A 12,581-nucleotide genomic window follows, 5' to 3' on the forward strand; every position below is an offset into this window, starting at 1 on the left:
TTTTATTTAAAAGTTTGTGAGCAGTAAAATGGATAACCAACTCTGGATTATTGCTTTCTTTATTGATTTCTTGTAATTAGACAACTTAGCTCAGTTAGCTGTGCAATGACCTGAGGACTTGGGATTTCAAGAGGAAAGAACATACATATATGATACAGAGTATATCAATAGATATTGGAAAATGTATGTATACTTAAGTATAAGATAATACGAGTACTTTGTAAGACGATAAAAACAGAACTATAAATTATTACATTTATAACGCCAATTGATGTCTTATAATATTATAATAAAAAAATTCGAAGTACAAGTTTTTTTTTTTTGCGTTAACAACTTCAAAGAAATTTTTATTATGCAAAATTAGACGATGCAATAAAAAGCACAGTGAAGACTTGAATTGCAATGTTTCATCAACACGCAACATTTATTCAAGCATTTAAGCAGGAGTTGATAAAATCATAAAGAACAACAAGCAATTCTTCACACTTTTTTTGGTCCAAAATTTCCACTCCATGATAATCTCCTTCAGTAAAATGCCCTTTCACATTCACTCCTATATCTCCCAACACCTTAACAAACTCCGATACACGGTCCACAAGGGGGTCACCACTACACTCCGTGACCAACACACGCACACTCATTTCCTTGATCCTTTTTATCCGACTCAATCCATCACCCGCTAATCCTGATAAAGGGTTGCAAAACTCATGGTCACGATTGGCCCCTTCAGGCAAAGAGAGCTCCCAAAACAAATCGTTACCGGACAATGGCAAATATGGGTCATTGATTAACCTCAATTCCGACCCGGTACGCTGGGACCCACCAAAATATGGATGATGCAAAATCACACCTTTAAATTTCAAGGGGTGGAGATCGTCAATGAGATAAGATACCCTTAATGCTGTTTGATAAGCTATGTTCCCTCCAGCACTTGTTCCCATCAAAAAACAGTTACTAATGTCTCCATACTTGGACAACCATTCATCCTACACACATAATAAATCATACAATATATATTTAAAATTAGTTTATGGCCAGAATCGTAAATATAAAAGATATAAAATACGTAATGTATTTATTTGGTTTCTCAATACATGTAACAATGCAAGTTGACTTTTATTAAGTGTTTGTATAATAAAACTAATTTTTAGAGTGTGTTAAAAAAATAAAGGATTTATTTCGATATTGAATTTACTCAAAAAACACTTTTACCTCAATTTTGATAGACTTCTTCCCTTTGAGTAACTTAGCTAACTACTATGTCACTTACTAGGTTTGATTGTCACATATACCCATTACCCAATATATATTTTTATCATTCGTTACGTTAACTCGGGTTTTTATGCAATCAAATATCACCTCTTTTTATTTCAAAAAAATTTACTCCCCATAAAAAAACTTAAAAAAAAATTTACTCATTAAGAAATTTTTGTATGATACTGCAATTGCTATGTTTGTGACTTTTCAAAGTCAAAGTTCATCAATTTTGACTCTATTTTTGCTATGATATAATTAAACAAATTACACCGTCATTTGAAATATTGTTATATTATTATTATTAATCAAATTGTAGCAGTATATCAGCCATGTAATATTCCTAACACCAAAGAATTAAAATGAATACTTTTTACATGACTTAACAAGTATTTCATTAGTCAAATAACTATCAATGAAAAAGACTAAAACCTAGACTAAAAGTGATGAACTTACAGTCGGATCAGAAGTGCTATGCTCCTTATTAACCACAGAATCACGAACCCACTTCACAGCATCCATAGCATCATCATAAGCAGCTGGAAGGCGGTGCTCAGGCGCCAACCGATACTCAACAGACACAACAATCACCGACGCATATGATGCAAGCGCACAACAGATATCATGATTATAGTAAGAATCGACATGTAAAAGAACGAAACCACCCCCGTGGTAGTACACTACGATGGGGAACTTCTTGGAAGGATCCGATAGTGCAATTTTCGGGAGGAAAACTCGAACGTAAGTATTGTAAGTCGAGTTTAGAGTAAAATCTTTGGTAAGAACAGAGGAAGTAGAGTTAGGATCTGGTGTAGCAGGTGCAGATGGAACATCTAGGTATCTAGTAAGTGTACCATCTGAGTTAAGTTTGGATTGAAGGTATTGGTATGGATCAATGGTGCAGATTGGAGTTGACTTTTGATCTTCACTAGCCATGGTTGGATCTGAGTCGTTGATTGATTTTTTTTTTTTTTTTTTTTTTTTGTGGTAGTGTTTTATAAGAATTGAAGTAGAATTTGGGGTTTTAAAGAAGAGATTGAAGAATTATAATGTGGTATAGCCTTTGATTTGTATTGTACATTGCACGAACTTTTGCCAGCAAATAAGGAATATTATTATTGCATAAACTTCAACCTGTTAATTGTTTAAAAGTTAAAACTTTCATTAAATGTTTATTTGTAGTCCAATTTATCTACGAGCAAGTAGTAGATGCTTCTATTTTTACTTAATTTTCAATATAAACAAATATGACTAGCAATTTTGAGATTTTTTGGTGCACAATTCTTAGATATTACTACTAATAATAGGTAAGCCTTAGCCTTACATTCAAGTGGGTTGTCAATTAAAAATTATATTTAAAGTGATAATAATAATTTCAATCGCACTATCACAGATTAAAAGATGTTTCCTTTCTCGATCTTTCGTTCATTTCCTTACATTTACCAAACATCGGAAAATAAAATCATTGTTTTTTTCCTTCTCTTCCTTCCTCTTCCTTCTGACACTTGCATGCACAATTGCACATTGACATTATTTTAAACAAAAAACTATGCTAGATTAGATCTAGGAAAAAAAAAATAAAATAAAAAAAAATCTGTAGTTAATTCTGATAAATATAAAAAAGGCCCAAGGAATATGGGCTCCATATGATTTGATGTTTGTTAGTCTACATTATTGGGCCAGATATACTGATATGCAACACTAACATAACATGCGCAAATTAAGGATGAAGGCATAACTAATGCAAGCTTGAGTATACAAGCATTAAAACATTCAACTAATTCAAGAAGTTATGTAAGGTGAAAAAACATAGCGCACAAATTGGTAGAGCTCTTGAGCTTTAGTACTATTACCAATAGAAACACCATGGTAAAATCCTTTACCAAAATTACTAACGACATTCACCCCTCGTTCCTCAAGAAATTTGAACACTTCCACTTGCCTGTCGAAAATAAAATCCCCATCACAACCTGCTATTGCAATCCGCCAACCCAAACCTCTAATATTGTCCAAATTCCTGGACCCGCCACTGTACATCGGGTTAAAATAAGGATTGTTCAAGTTAGCTCCATGGGGTAGAGACAAATGCCACAAAAAATCAACCATTTTTTGTAAATTACCGTACTTAACACGGTTCGGATTTGATCCTCCAAAGAATGGTTGGATTAGTACTAAACCTCGGATAACCAACGGTTGTAGTTCACGGGTTAGAACAGACGCTCGTAATCCTACGTTGTAGGCAATGTTGCCTCCTACACTCTCCCCCATCATAATGCACCTAGAAGCATCTCCATACTTTTTCACCCACTCATCTTTTTTATCCTTCACCCAATACAAGGCGTCCAAAACGTCGTCGTAGGCAGCAGGAAGGCGATGCTCAGGGGCAAGCCGGTACTCAACAGAGACAACTAACACGTTAAGATTATTCGCCGTGTTAGAGAGAAAAGAGTCGACGCTAGGGGTGGCAGTGCTTAGGATAATGAACCCACCACCATGGGCAAAAACAATGATAGGTAGGTTAAAGTTATCTGGCTTGTTGGGTAAGTAGAGTCGAACCCACGTCTTTTTAACGGGGTTGAGAGGGACATCTCTAGAGAAGGCAAGATTAGTAGAAGTGTTGGGTGGGACGGTCGGGTAAAACTCCTTAATTCGAGTGATTGAGCCATCCGGATTCGGAATTATGTGGAAAAATGAGTAAGGATCAATGAGGGGAGGTTGAGCATTGGATAAAGAAATTTGGATTGATACAAAACTTGTAATTCGAATGAAGAATGCTAGTAGCTTGGTTAGATTTATCATTTTTAGCTTAGTAAATGTTATGTTTGAAACAAAGCTAAGTAAAGAAAGTTGAGAAAAGGTTGGTTACATTTCATTATTGCATAACTGTGAAATAGAATCAATTATTGAAAATGATGAGATGTGAGTTTGAAAAAACCCCATATAGTCGTACTTGTTGGCAGTAATGGGTCCGTTATGTTTGCTAAAGGTGTTTGTCATAATGTTAGGAATTGCGCCATATATTACGGAGTACATTAAATTAGAATAGATAAATTTAATTTGTGCGTCATTATCCGGAATTGGGTAGTATAATGGACTCGGCGGTCATGACATGGTCGTAAATATTAAGAGCTTACATATGATTAGCCACGTATTCAAATCCTCCGCCTTTATTATTAAATTATAGTGTTTATGTGGCTTATTCGAATAAAAAAAATGCTACAAATTGCTGTTAGTTATATTATCAAGTGGTTAATCTTAGGTAAGAAAAGAGGGGGAAGAAGAATTGGGATCTGGCATGTGTAGATGCCTAGATGAAAGCTCCGTATCAAGTAAGTGTACCATCTAGGTTTCGCTTTGATTAAATATATTGGTAAGGATCAACGGTGCATATAATTATACTTTTCTCCAACGTAAGCTTATATAGTCCTATGAAGCTTATTCTGCCCTACCATGATACCCAAAAAAGAGGACCTAGTGATTTGAAGCCTTTGATAATCTATATCCTAAATCCTTACTCCAATAATTGCACTATTTCCTTTCATGGAATGTATATTATGACTAATAAAACTATGTTGTCCATTTGTCCGTCAAATTCGGGGAAGTATCTTATTAACTTCAAATTATTGAGCAAATCAAAGCCAATAAGCTAGTAGAAAAGGGTCATATATATAAGTAGTAAGTATTTACTTAAGTAATTGAATGAATATGGTTTCTATTATGAGTATCCTAGATCAAACTAATGAAAACAAAAGCAAATTTGGGTATAGTAGTAAAGCCGAGACACATTAATGGACTCCATATGATTTGAAATATTTAAGTCTTGACATATTACAATAAGAAACAATGTATAATAAGGTTCCGCATAATAATTATGAATGTACTTTCACATTCAAGAAGTTACATAAGGTGAGAAAACATTCCTTACAAATTGATAAAGCTTTTGAGCTTTGGTAGCATCACCAATAAAAACACCATGGTAAAACCCTCTACTAAAATTACCAAAAACATTCACCCCTCGTCTCTCAAGAAACTTGAACACCTCCAATTGCCTATAAAAAATAAAATCCCCATCACAACCCGCAATTGCAACCCGCCAACCCAAACCTTTAACCCTATCCAAATTACGCAACCCGCCACAGTACATCGGGTTAAAATACGGATTGTTCCAATTAGCTCCAACGGGTAAAGACATATGCCACAATAGATCAACCACTGCTTGAAAATTACCATCCTTATTACGACTCGGATTTGATCCTCCAAAAAAGGGTTGGATTAAAACCAAACCTCGTATAATTAACGGCCTTAACTCACGGGTTAGAACAGACGCTCGTAATCCTACGTTGTATACAATGTTGCCCCCTGCACTCTCACCCATCATAATGCACCTAGAAGCATCTCCATATTTTCTCACCCACTCATCCTTTTTATCCTTCACCCAATACAAGGCATCCAAAACGTCGTCGTAGGCAGCAGGAAGGCGATGCTCGGGGGCTAGCCGGTACTCAACCGAGACAACTAACACGTTGAGTTGGTTCGCCGTGTTGGAGAGGAATGTGTCAAATTGAGGGGTGGCCGTACTCAATAGAATGAATTGACCTCCGTGTGCAAAAACAACTATTGAAAGGTTATAGATATCGGACTTGTTGGGTAAGTAGAGTCGAACCCACGTCTTTTTAACGGGGTTAAGAGAGACATCTCTAGAGAAGGCAATACTAGAGGATGTGTTGGGTGGGACGGTCGGGTAAAACTGTTTGATTCGAGTGATTGAGCCATCCGGGTTCGGAATTATGTGGAAAAATGCGTAAGGATCTATTAAGGGAGGTTGAGCATTGGATAAAGTAATTTGGATTGATACTAAACTTGTAATTAGGAACAAGAATACTAGTAGTTTTGTTGGGTTTTTCATTTTTTGTAGCTTAGCTTAGTACAAGTAGAGTATAATTTTTGTGATTTGAATCTAAGCTAATAAGTAAAGAAGATTGAGAAAAGTTAGTTGCATTTCATTAATGCTCAAGTGTGAAAGGGAATCAATTATCGAAAATGATGGGACATAAGTTTGAAAAATTCATCTTTGATGACAGTATTGGGTCCATTGTGTTTGTTAAAGCTGTTTGTCACTTTTGGTACTACACTTATGAAATAAAATAGAATACATAATTTTTGTGCCGTTATTTATCAAATGGGACTTCACTTAAATTAATGAGGAACAAAAGGGTACAAATATTTAATAACGAAGGTAAGAAAATACACTTCTAACAAATTCAAACAACTTTTGAGATTTAGCAAGTTCAGTAACAAAAACACCATGGTAATCTCCTTTACTAAAATTACCAACGACATCTACGCCTCGATTTTTTAAAAACATAAATACCTCTACTTGTTTGTCATAAAGTCGATCTCCATCACAACCCGCTATTGCAACCCGCCAGCCCAACTCTTTAATTTTATCTAAATTACTTGACCCGCCTCCAAACATCGGATCACAATACAGGTGGTTCCTAGTAACTCCAAGTGGTAAAGACAAATTCCACATAAAATCCGTAATCACTAAGGGTAAACCAGCTGAATCGGGTAATTTCAACTCAGATCCGGTACGATTTAACCCGCCAAAAAAAGGTTGGATCAAAACCAAACCTTTAATAACCAACGGCTTAAGCTCATGGTTTAAAATAGACGCTCCTAATCCTACATTGTAAGCAATGTTACCCCCTGCACTCTCACCCATCAAAATACACCTTGTAACATCCGCATACGTGTTCACCCACACGTCCTTTTTTTCTTTTACCCAATGCAAGGCCTCTAAAACGTCGTCGTAAGCCGCAGGAAGGCGGTGTTCGGGTGCGAGCCGATACTCAACCGAGACAACCAACACGGTGAGGTTATTCGCCGTGTTGGAGAGAAACCAGTCGAAGTTAGGGGTGGCAGTGCTAAGAATAATAAACCCACCCCCATGGGCATAAACTATGATCGGGAGGTTTACAAGGTCGGACTTGTTGGGTAAGTAGAGTCGAATCCACGTGTTTTTATCGTGGTTGAGAGGGACATCCCTAGAGAATGCAACAGAAGAAGTGTTGGGTGGTACGGTCGGATAGAATTCTTTGATTCGAGTGATTGAACCGTCGGGATTAGGAATAAGGTGGAGTAATTTGTAAGGATCATTGGTGGAATTTTGTGCTTGATTATGGATTGGTAAAATTGCTAAGATTGTAAATAGGAGGAATAATACAGGTAATTTTGTAGGATCCATTGTTGTTTAGATTATTGTTGAAGGAAACTAAAATAGTTGATTTAATAGCGAAATGTATGATTTGGATGAGATAAGGTATAGCCAAAAAAAAAAGACTGTACTCTTATTGTCGTTGGTGTAATTACAGCTGTCCCAATTGCTCGAATTTCTATTGGAAATATGTCTATGATCAGATGCGAGAGTATTTTTATTTATTTATTTATTTATGAGCCATTTGATAAGAGACGGGATCAAGAGTTATAATCCAAAAAAAAAAAAAAAAAAAAAAAAAAAGAGTTATAATCCCATGGCATTTTTCATTGTTTGTTTAAGAAATTAAGAGGATTTGGATGTAATTTTTCCAATTATGTGGAGTAATACGAGTATTTTATGCTACATATTGATCTGACATAATTCTTATGAGTGGCTAGTAGTAGAAATTAATTTAGCAACCAAAATAAGCTTGTTATATATGGACTGTGCTCTTTCTATTCATTGAGAAGTCAAACTAATACACAATCCGTAGTAAACTATATTAGTTTAAGCAAAGCGTTGCATTTTTGCTGTTTTATAATCTAATTAAGCATAGTATATATAGTTCAATATTAGTTAGGAGTGAAAATTAGTTTAAGCTTTTCCTCAAAAAAAAAAAAAAAATTAGTTTAAGCTATAGGCATAAAAGAGAGGGGTGAGAAGCTATAGCCTAGGTATTATTCCGAAACTATTGACAATAAAAGAAAAAACTCACTTAAATTATGGTACTTTGTTCAAGTACGATTTTATGTTAATGTACAACTAGTATTTCACCCGTGCAATGCGTAGGTTAAAATATTTTGATGAGATGTTTTTGCAGTAGGTTGATTAAAGAATTCTGCATAAAAGTTAGTTTTCGTAGGAATTTTGAAAGAAGGAACTTATAATTTGGGAAGAAATTTAAGAGATATAAAGGGTCATTTGAGATAAACTGAACATTAGGATGAAAAGGCATATATTAAAAAAAAAAAAAAAAATTGAAAAACAAAAATGACACTAAGAAGAAGAGAGAGTTAAAGAAAATGATTCAATAGATCAAGCGTTTACAACTTTAATACGGAGCATCATTGATCACTAAAAATGAAAAAATTGTTTACAAATTCAAACAATTCTTTTGTCTTAGTAGGATGAGATAAAAACATTCCATGATAACCACCTTTATCAAACATAGACTTTACATTCAATCCTCTAAGTTTCAATACTTTAACCAATTCCACATTCCGATCAAAAAGCGGGTCACCATCACAACCCGTCACCCCAATTTTCCAACCCAAACCCCGAACCCGGTCCCATAACTTCAACCCATTACCTACAAACGGGTCACAATACTCGTGACTCCGATTCGACCCGACGGGCAAAGAAAGGTCCCACAACAAATCATTAACAACTAAACACAAGGTTTCATCATTAACCAACCTAATCTCGGATTTAGTACGCTCAACACCACCAAAATACGGTTGGATCAAAATTAACCCCTTAGTAATCAACGGCTTAAAATCATCGATTTGATTAGCTAACTTCAACCCAACATGATAGACTATATTACCCCCTGCACTCTCACCCATCAAAACACATCTCGTTAAATCCCCGTAATTTTTTATCCACTCATCTTTTTCTTCTTTAACCCAATTCAACGCCTCCAAAACGTCGTCGTATTGAGCAGGAAGACGATGTTCAGGTGCGAGTCTATACTCAACCGAGACGACTAACGCGCCGAGTTGACTCGCTGATTCAGAACAGAACTCGTGAACAACAGGGGTGGCTACACTGCAAAGGACGAATCCACCTCCATGAATAAAAACTAGTATTGGGAGTTTCTTTGGGGTTTTTTCGTGGTTCGAAACGTTTTTTGGAAGGAAGATTCGAACCGAGGTGTTGTGATCTGAGTTTAGAATGACGTCTTTGGAGAGAGAAGGAGCGGAGGAGTTAGTGGTGGAAGGAGGGACGGTGGGGTAGAACTCGGGGAGGCGTGTTAGTGTACCATCGGAGTTTTGGATGATGTGGAGGCGGTTATAAGGATCTATCGGGATTGAATACGTTACGTGTGACATTATTTTTTGTGACGGATATAATTTTTGGACGGAGAGGTAAAGGAGTATGAGGAATACTAAGATGGTGGTTGTAGTGGCGGTGGTAGCAGAGGTGGTGAGATTTCTCATTCTTTGTATAGAGATTTAAAATCAAAAGTAATGAGTACTAAATAAGATAAATTAAATAAGATAAAAGACCAAATCACCCTTTAAGTAATTTGACCTTGAAGGCTTGAACTACTTCTTTCTATCATCCCATGATCCATCTTATTTTTGATACAAGGGTGGTACGTTACAATACTATATATTTGGTGTTAGACAATTGATTAAAAAAAGCAATTGGAAAGTTGACATTGGAACGCTTAAACAGGCTTTGGAAATAGATGATGATTATGGAGTTATCATTAAAAAAGTTATTTAGCCAAATTGCTACATGAGTACATGCTATTACAATATAATCATATCTTATTACTTGTAACTAATTAGTGTTCGATATAGGTCATGAAATCATGACATAATATGAAGCTTTTCACTTAGACGAAAAATAATACAAGTAATTATTACAATAAACATATATGAAATTTGTAAAATTGTACTATAAAAAATGATAAATAACTTAGGATTTCAATTACAATAAAAATTGTAATTTGTCTTTGTGTTTTTTTCACTCAAATGATACTTATTTTAGACAAATAAATGACTAAAAACTTAAGAGAAAAAGCCTTTAACAAAATCCAACAATTCATCTGCCTTATATTTAGAAGGATGACCCACATACATCCCATGCTCACCACCTTCACGAAACTTAGACTTAACATCCAACCCTCTCTTTTCCATCAACTTCACCAACTCTACACTCCGATCAAAAAGCGGGTCACCATCACAGCTCACCACCCAAACCCGCCACCCCAACTCTCGAACCCGGTCTAATAAACTCGAACCACCATCTTTAACCGAGTCACAATACTCATGACTCCGGTCAGCCCCAATCGGCAAAGAGGCTTCCCAACACAAGTCGTTACATTTAAGATTTAAAATTTTATCATTTTCCAAGCGGAGCTCTGACTCAGTTCGAACCAAGCCGCTAAAATACGGTTGGATCAAAACCAAACCCATTATCTGTAACGGTTTTAATTCATCAACTCGAGCTGCGGCCATTAATCCAGTATGATAAACTATATTACCTCCTGCACTATCACCCATCAAAACACAACTCGATAAATCTCCGTACTCTTGTATCCACTCATCATTACCTTCTTTGACCCAAGTCAAAGCCTCTAGAACATCGTCATACGCTGCAGGAAGACGATGTTCAGGGGCGAGCCTGTACTCAACAGAAACAACCAACGCAGCGAGCTGGCTCGCTGCGTAGGAGCAGAAGTCATGGAAGTTTGGGTGTGCGGCACTAGCAACAACAAAGCCGCTGCCATGAACGTACATTATAATAGGACGTTTCTTCCTAGGAGAAGATGACGACGAGTTAAGGAAAAGTCGGGGTAAGAAGATTCGAACCCAAGTCGATTTGTCAGAGCTTAGAGTTACATCTTTGGAAAGAGAAGGAGAATCTAGGTCATCGATGGAAGGAGGGACTACAGGGTAAATGTCTAAGGGACGAGTAAAGGTTCCATCAGGATTTGAGGTAATGTGGAGGGTTTCTTTAAGGTTTTGGATTATTTTGTTAGTTTTAGTTATTTTGAAGTAATTAAAATAAAATGAGATGAATAGATGTAGTAGGAGTGTTAATTATTGGTAAACGATCTAAATGTAATTAAATCGAGGAATGATTTGGCATTTGGTGCCTTGGTAGGTTTTTTTTTTTGTTTGTAATAGTGGGAGATTTGTTGATCGCTTGTTCCCCAAGGTTCAATTCATGTGATACGGAGGAAAGCAAATCAAGTGGGGTAAGGTCTTCTTTGGCGGGCGCTGAAACTTCAATTCATCAATTACTTCGTATATTCATAGACCTAGTACAATTTGATCTCAAAAACTTATTATTGTGAAAATTAGATCGACTTAGGCTAAATAGTTTCTGCTAATGTTCATAGACTTGTAGAGTGAATCATGAGTTTCAATCATCGAGAAATTCTTAAGCTCTAAAACTCAAGTTTAGGGTTTTAATAATATTCGTTGGTATCAAAATGGTATTATTTTATAACCAGCATAAAATTATTTTGATATCACTAAAATATTTTACATTTGTTGGTACCATTAAATATGTATTTTGGTATCATGATTTGTCATCATATGTTATTAATTTGAACCCAAGAAATTCACGCATTTGAGATCTGAATGGGCATTTAAACAAATAAAATACACCTAGAGCTGTCAATTTGGGTATTCAAGTCGGGTTTGGGTCGGGTCAAATTAGGTCTCAGGTTAAATCAGGATCAGATTATGTCGGATCAATCTAGCTTCAGATCAGGTTCAGGTTCAGGTCGGGTCAATTTCAGTTCAACTTATAACTGGTCGTTCCCCTTTTTGAATATAGGTTGGGTTCAATTTGAGTTAAAATCATATTAAGGTTAATTTCAAGTTCGGGTTGTGTTGAGGCGGGTTTAGATGGGTTAACAAGATGGTACATTTGAGTTCGGGTTAGTGTTGAGTCAGGTTTTGATTCAAGTTCAATCTCTAATAAATATCGATGTGGCCAAGTTGAAGTATATAATTACGCCTTCCATAATTTGAGCAAGCATCATCAAGATTTTATTAAATCTATATAAGAGTAATAGAGAACAAAAGGTATATAAGATGAACAAAAGATTTTATTAAATGGGATTGAGGGTCTACAAAAATATAATACCAGTATATAAGCTGAATAAAAGGTATATCAAATTTTATTAAACATTCCATGACTCGGGTTAAGGTTTTAATTGGGTCAGGTACTAGTTCAAGTTTGGATTGTATTCGGGTCAAATTAAATCGGTTGACGGTTATTATCAGGTTGGGTGCAGGTTCAGGTCAGGTCATAAAGTATTGGATCAAATCGACTTTCGCTTAAGATCAGGTCAGGTTCAGGTCAAGATATAGTTCACTAGTTT

The 12,581-nt window shown here is 35.8% G+C and overlaps 6 pseudogenes across 1 annotated transcript; all 6 read right to left on the reverse strand.

Moving 5' to 3' along the window:
- Positions 1-336: 336 nt before the first annotated feature.
- On the reverse strand, positions 337-2,190 carry LOC145607580 (carboxylesterase 1 pseudogene; annotated as a pseudogene). Its single transcript, XR_014105587.1, has 2 exons — positions 1,711-2,190; positions 337-986 (listed from the first exon to the last, which is right to left on the reverse strand). The product of XR_014105587.1 is annotated as a carboxylesterase 1 pseudogene (transcript).
- Positions 2,191-3,036: 846 nt separating this feature from the next.
- On the reverse strand, positions 3,037-4,053 carry LOC145607581 (carboxylesterase 20 pseudogene; annotated as a pseudogene).
- Positions 4,054-5,080: 1,027 nt separating this feature from the next.
- On the reverse strand, positions 5,081-6,217 carry LOC145609456 (carboxylesterase 1 pseudogene; annotated as a pseudogene).
- Positions 6,218-6,441: 224 nt separating this feature from the next.
- Positions 6,442-7,613, reverse strand: LOC145609469 (carboxylesterase 20 pseudogene; annotated as a pseudogene).
- A 749-nt stretch (positions 7,614-8,362) lies between these two features.
- On the reverse strand, positions 8,363-9,664 carry LOC145609421 (carboxylesterase 1 pseudogene; annotated as a pseudogene).
- Positions 9,665-10,147: 483 nt separating this feature from the next.
- Positions 10,148-11,268, reverse strand: LOC145607582 (carboxylesterase 1 pseudogene; annotated as a pseudogene).
- Between the last annotated feature and the right edge of the window lie 1,313 nt (positions 11,269-12,581).

The sequence above is a fragment of the Chenopodium album genome, chromosome 23 (assembly GCF_948465745.1).
Source record: "Chenopodium album chromosome 23, dcCheAlbu1.1, whole genome shotgun sequence".
NCBI lineage: Eukaryota > Viridiplantae > Streptophyta > Magnoliopsida > Caryophyllales > Amaranthaceae > Chenopodium > Chenopodium album.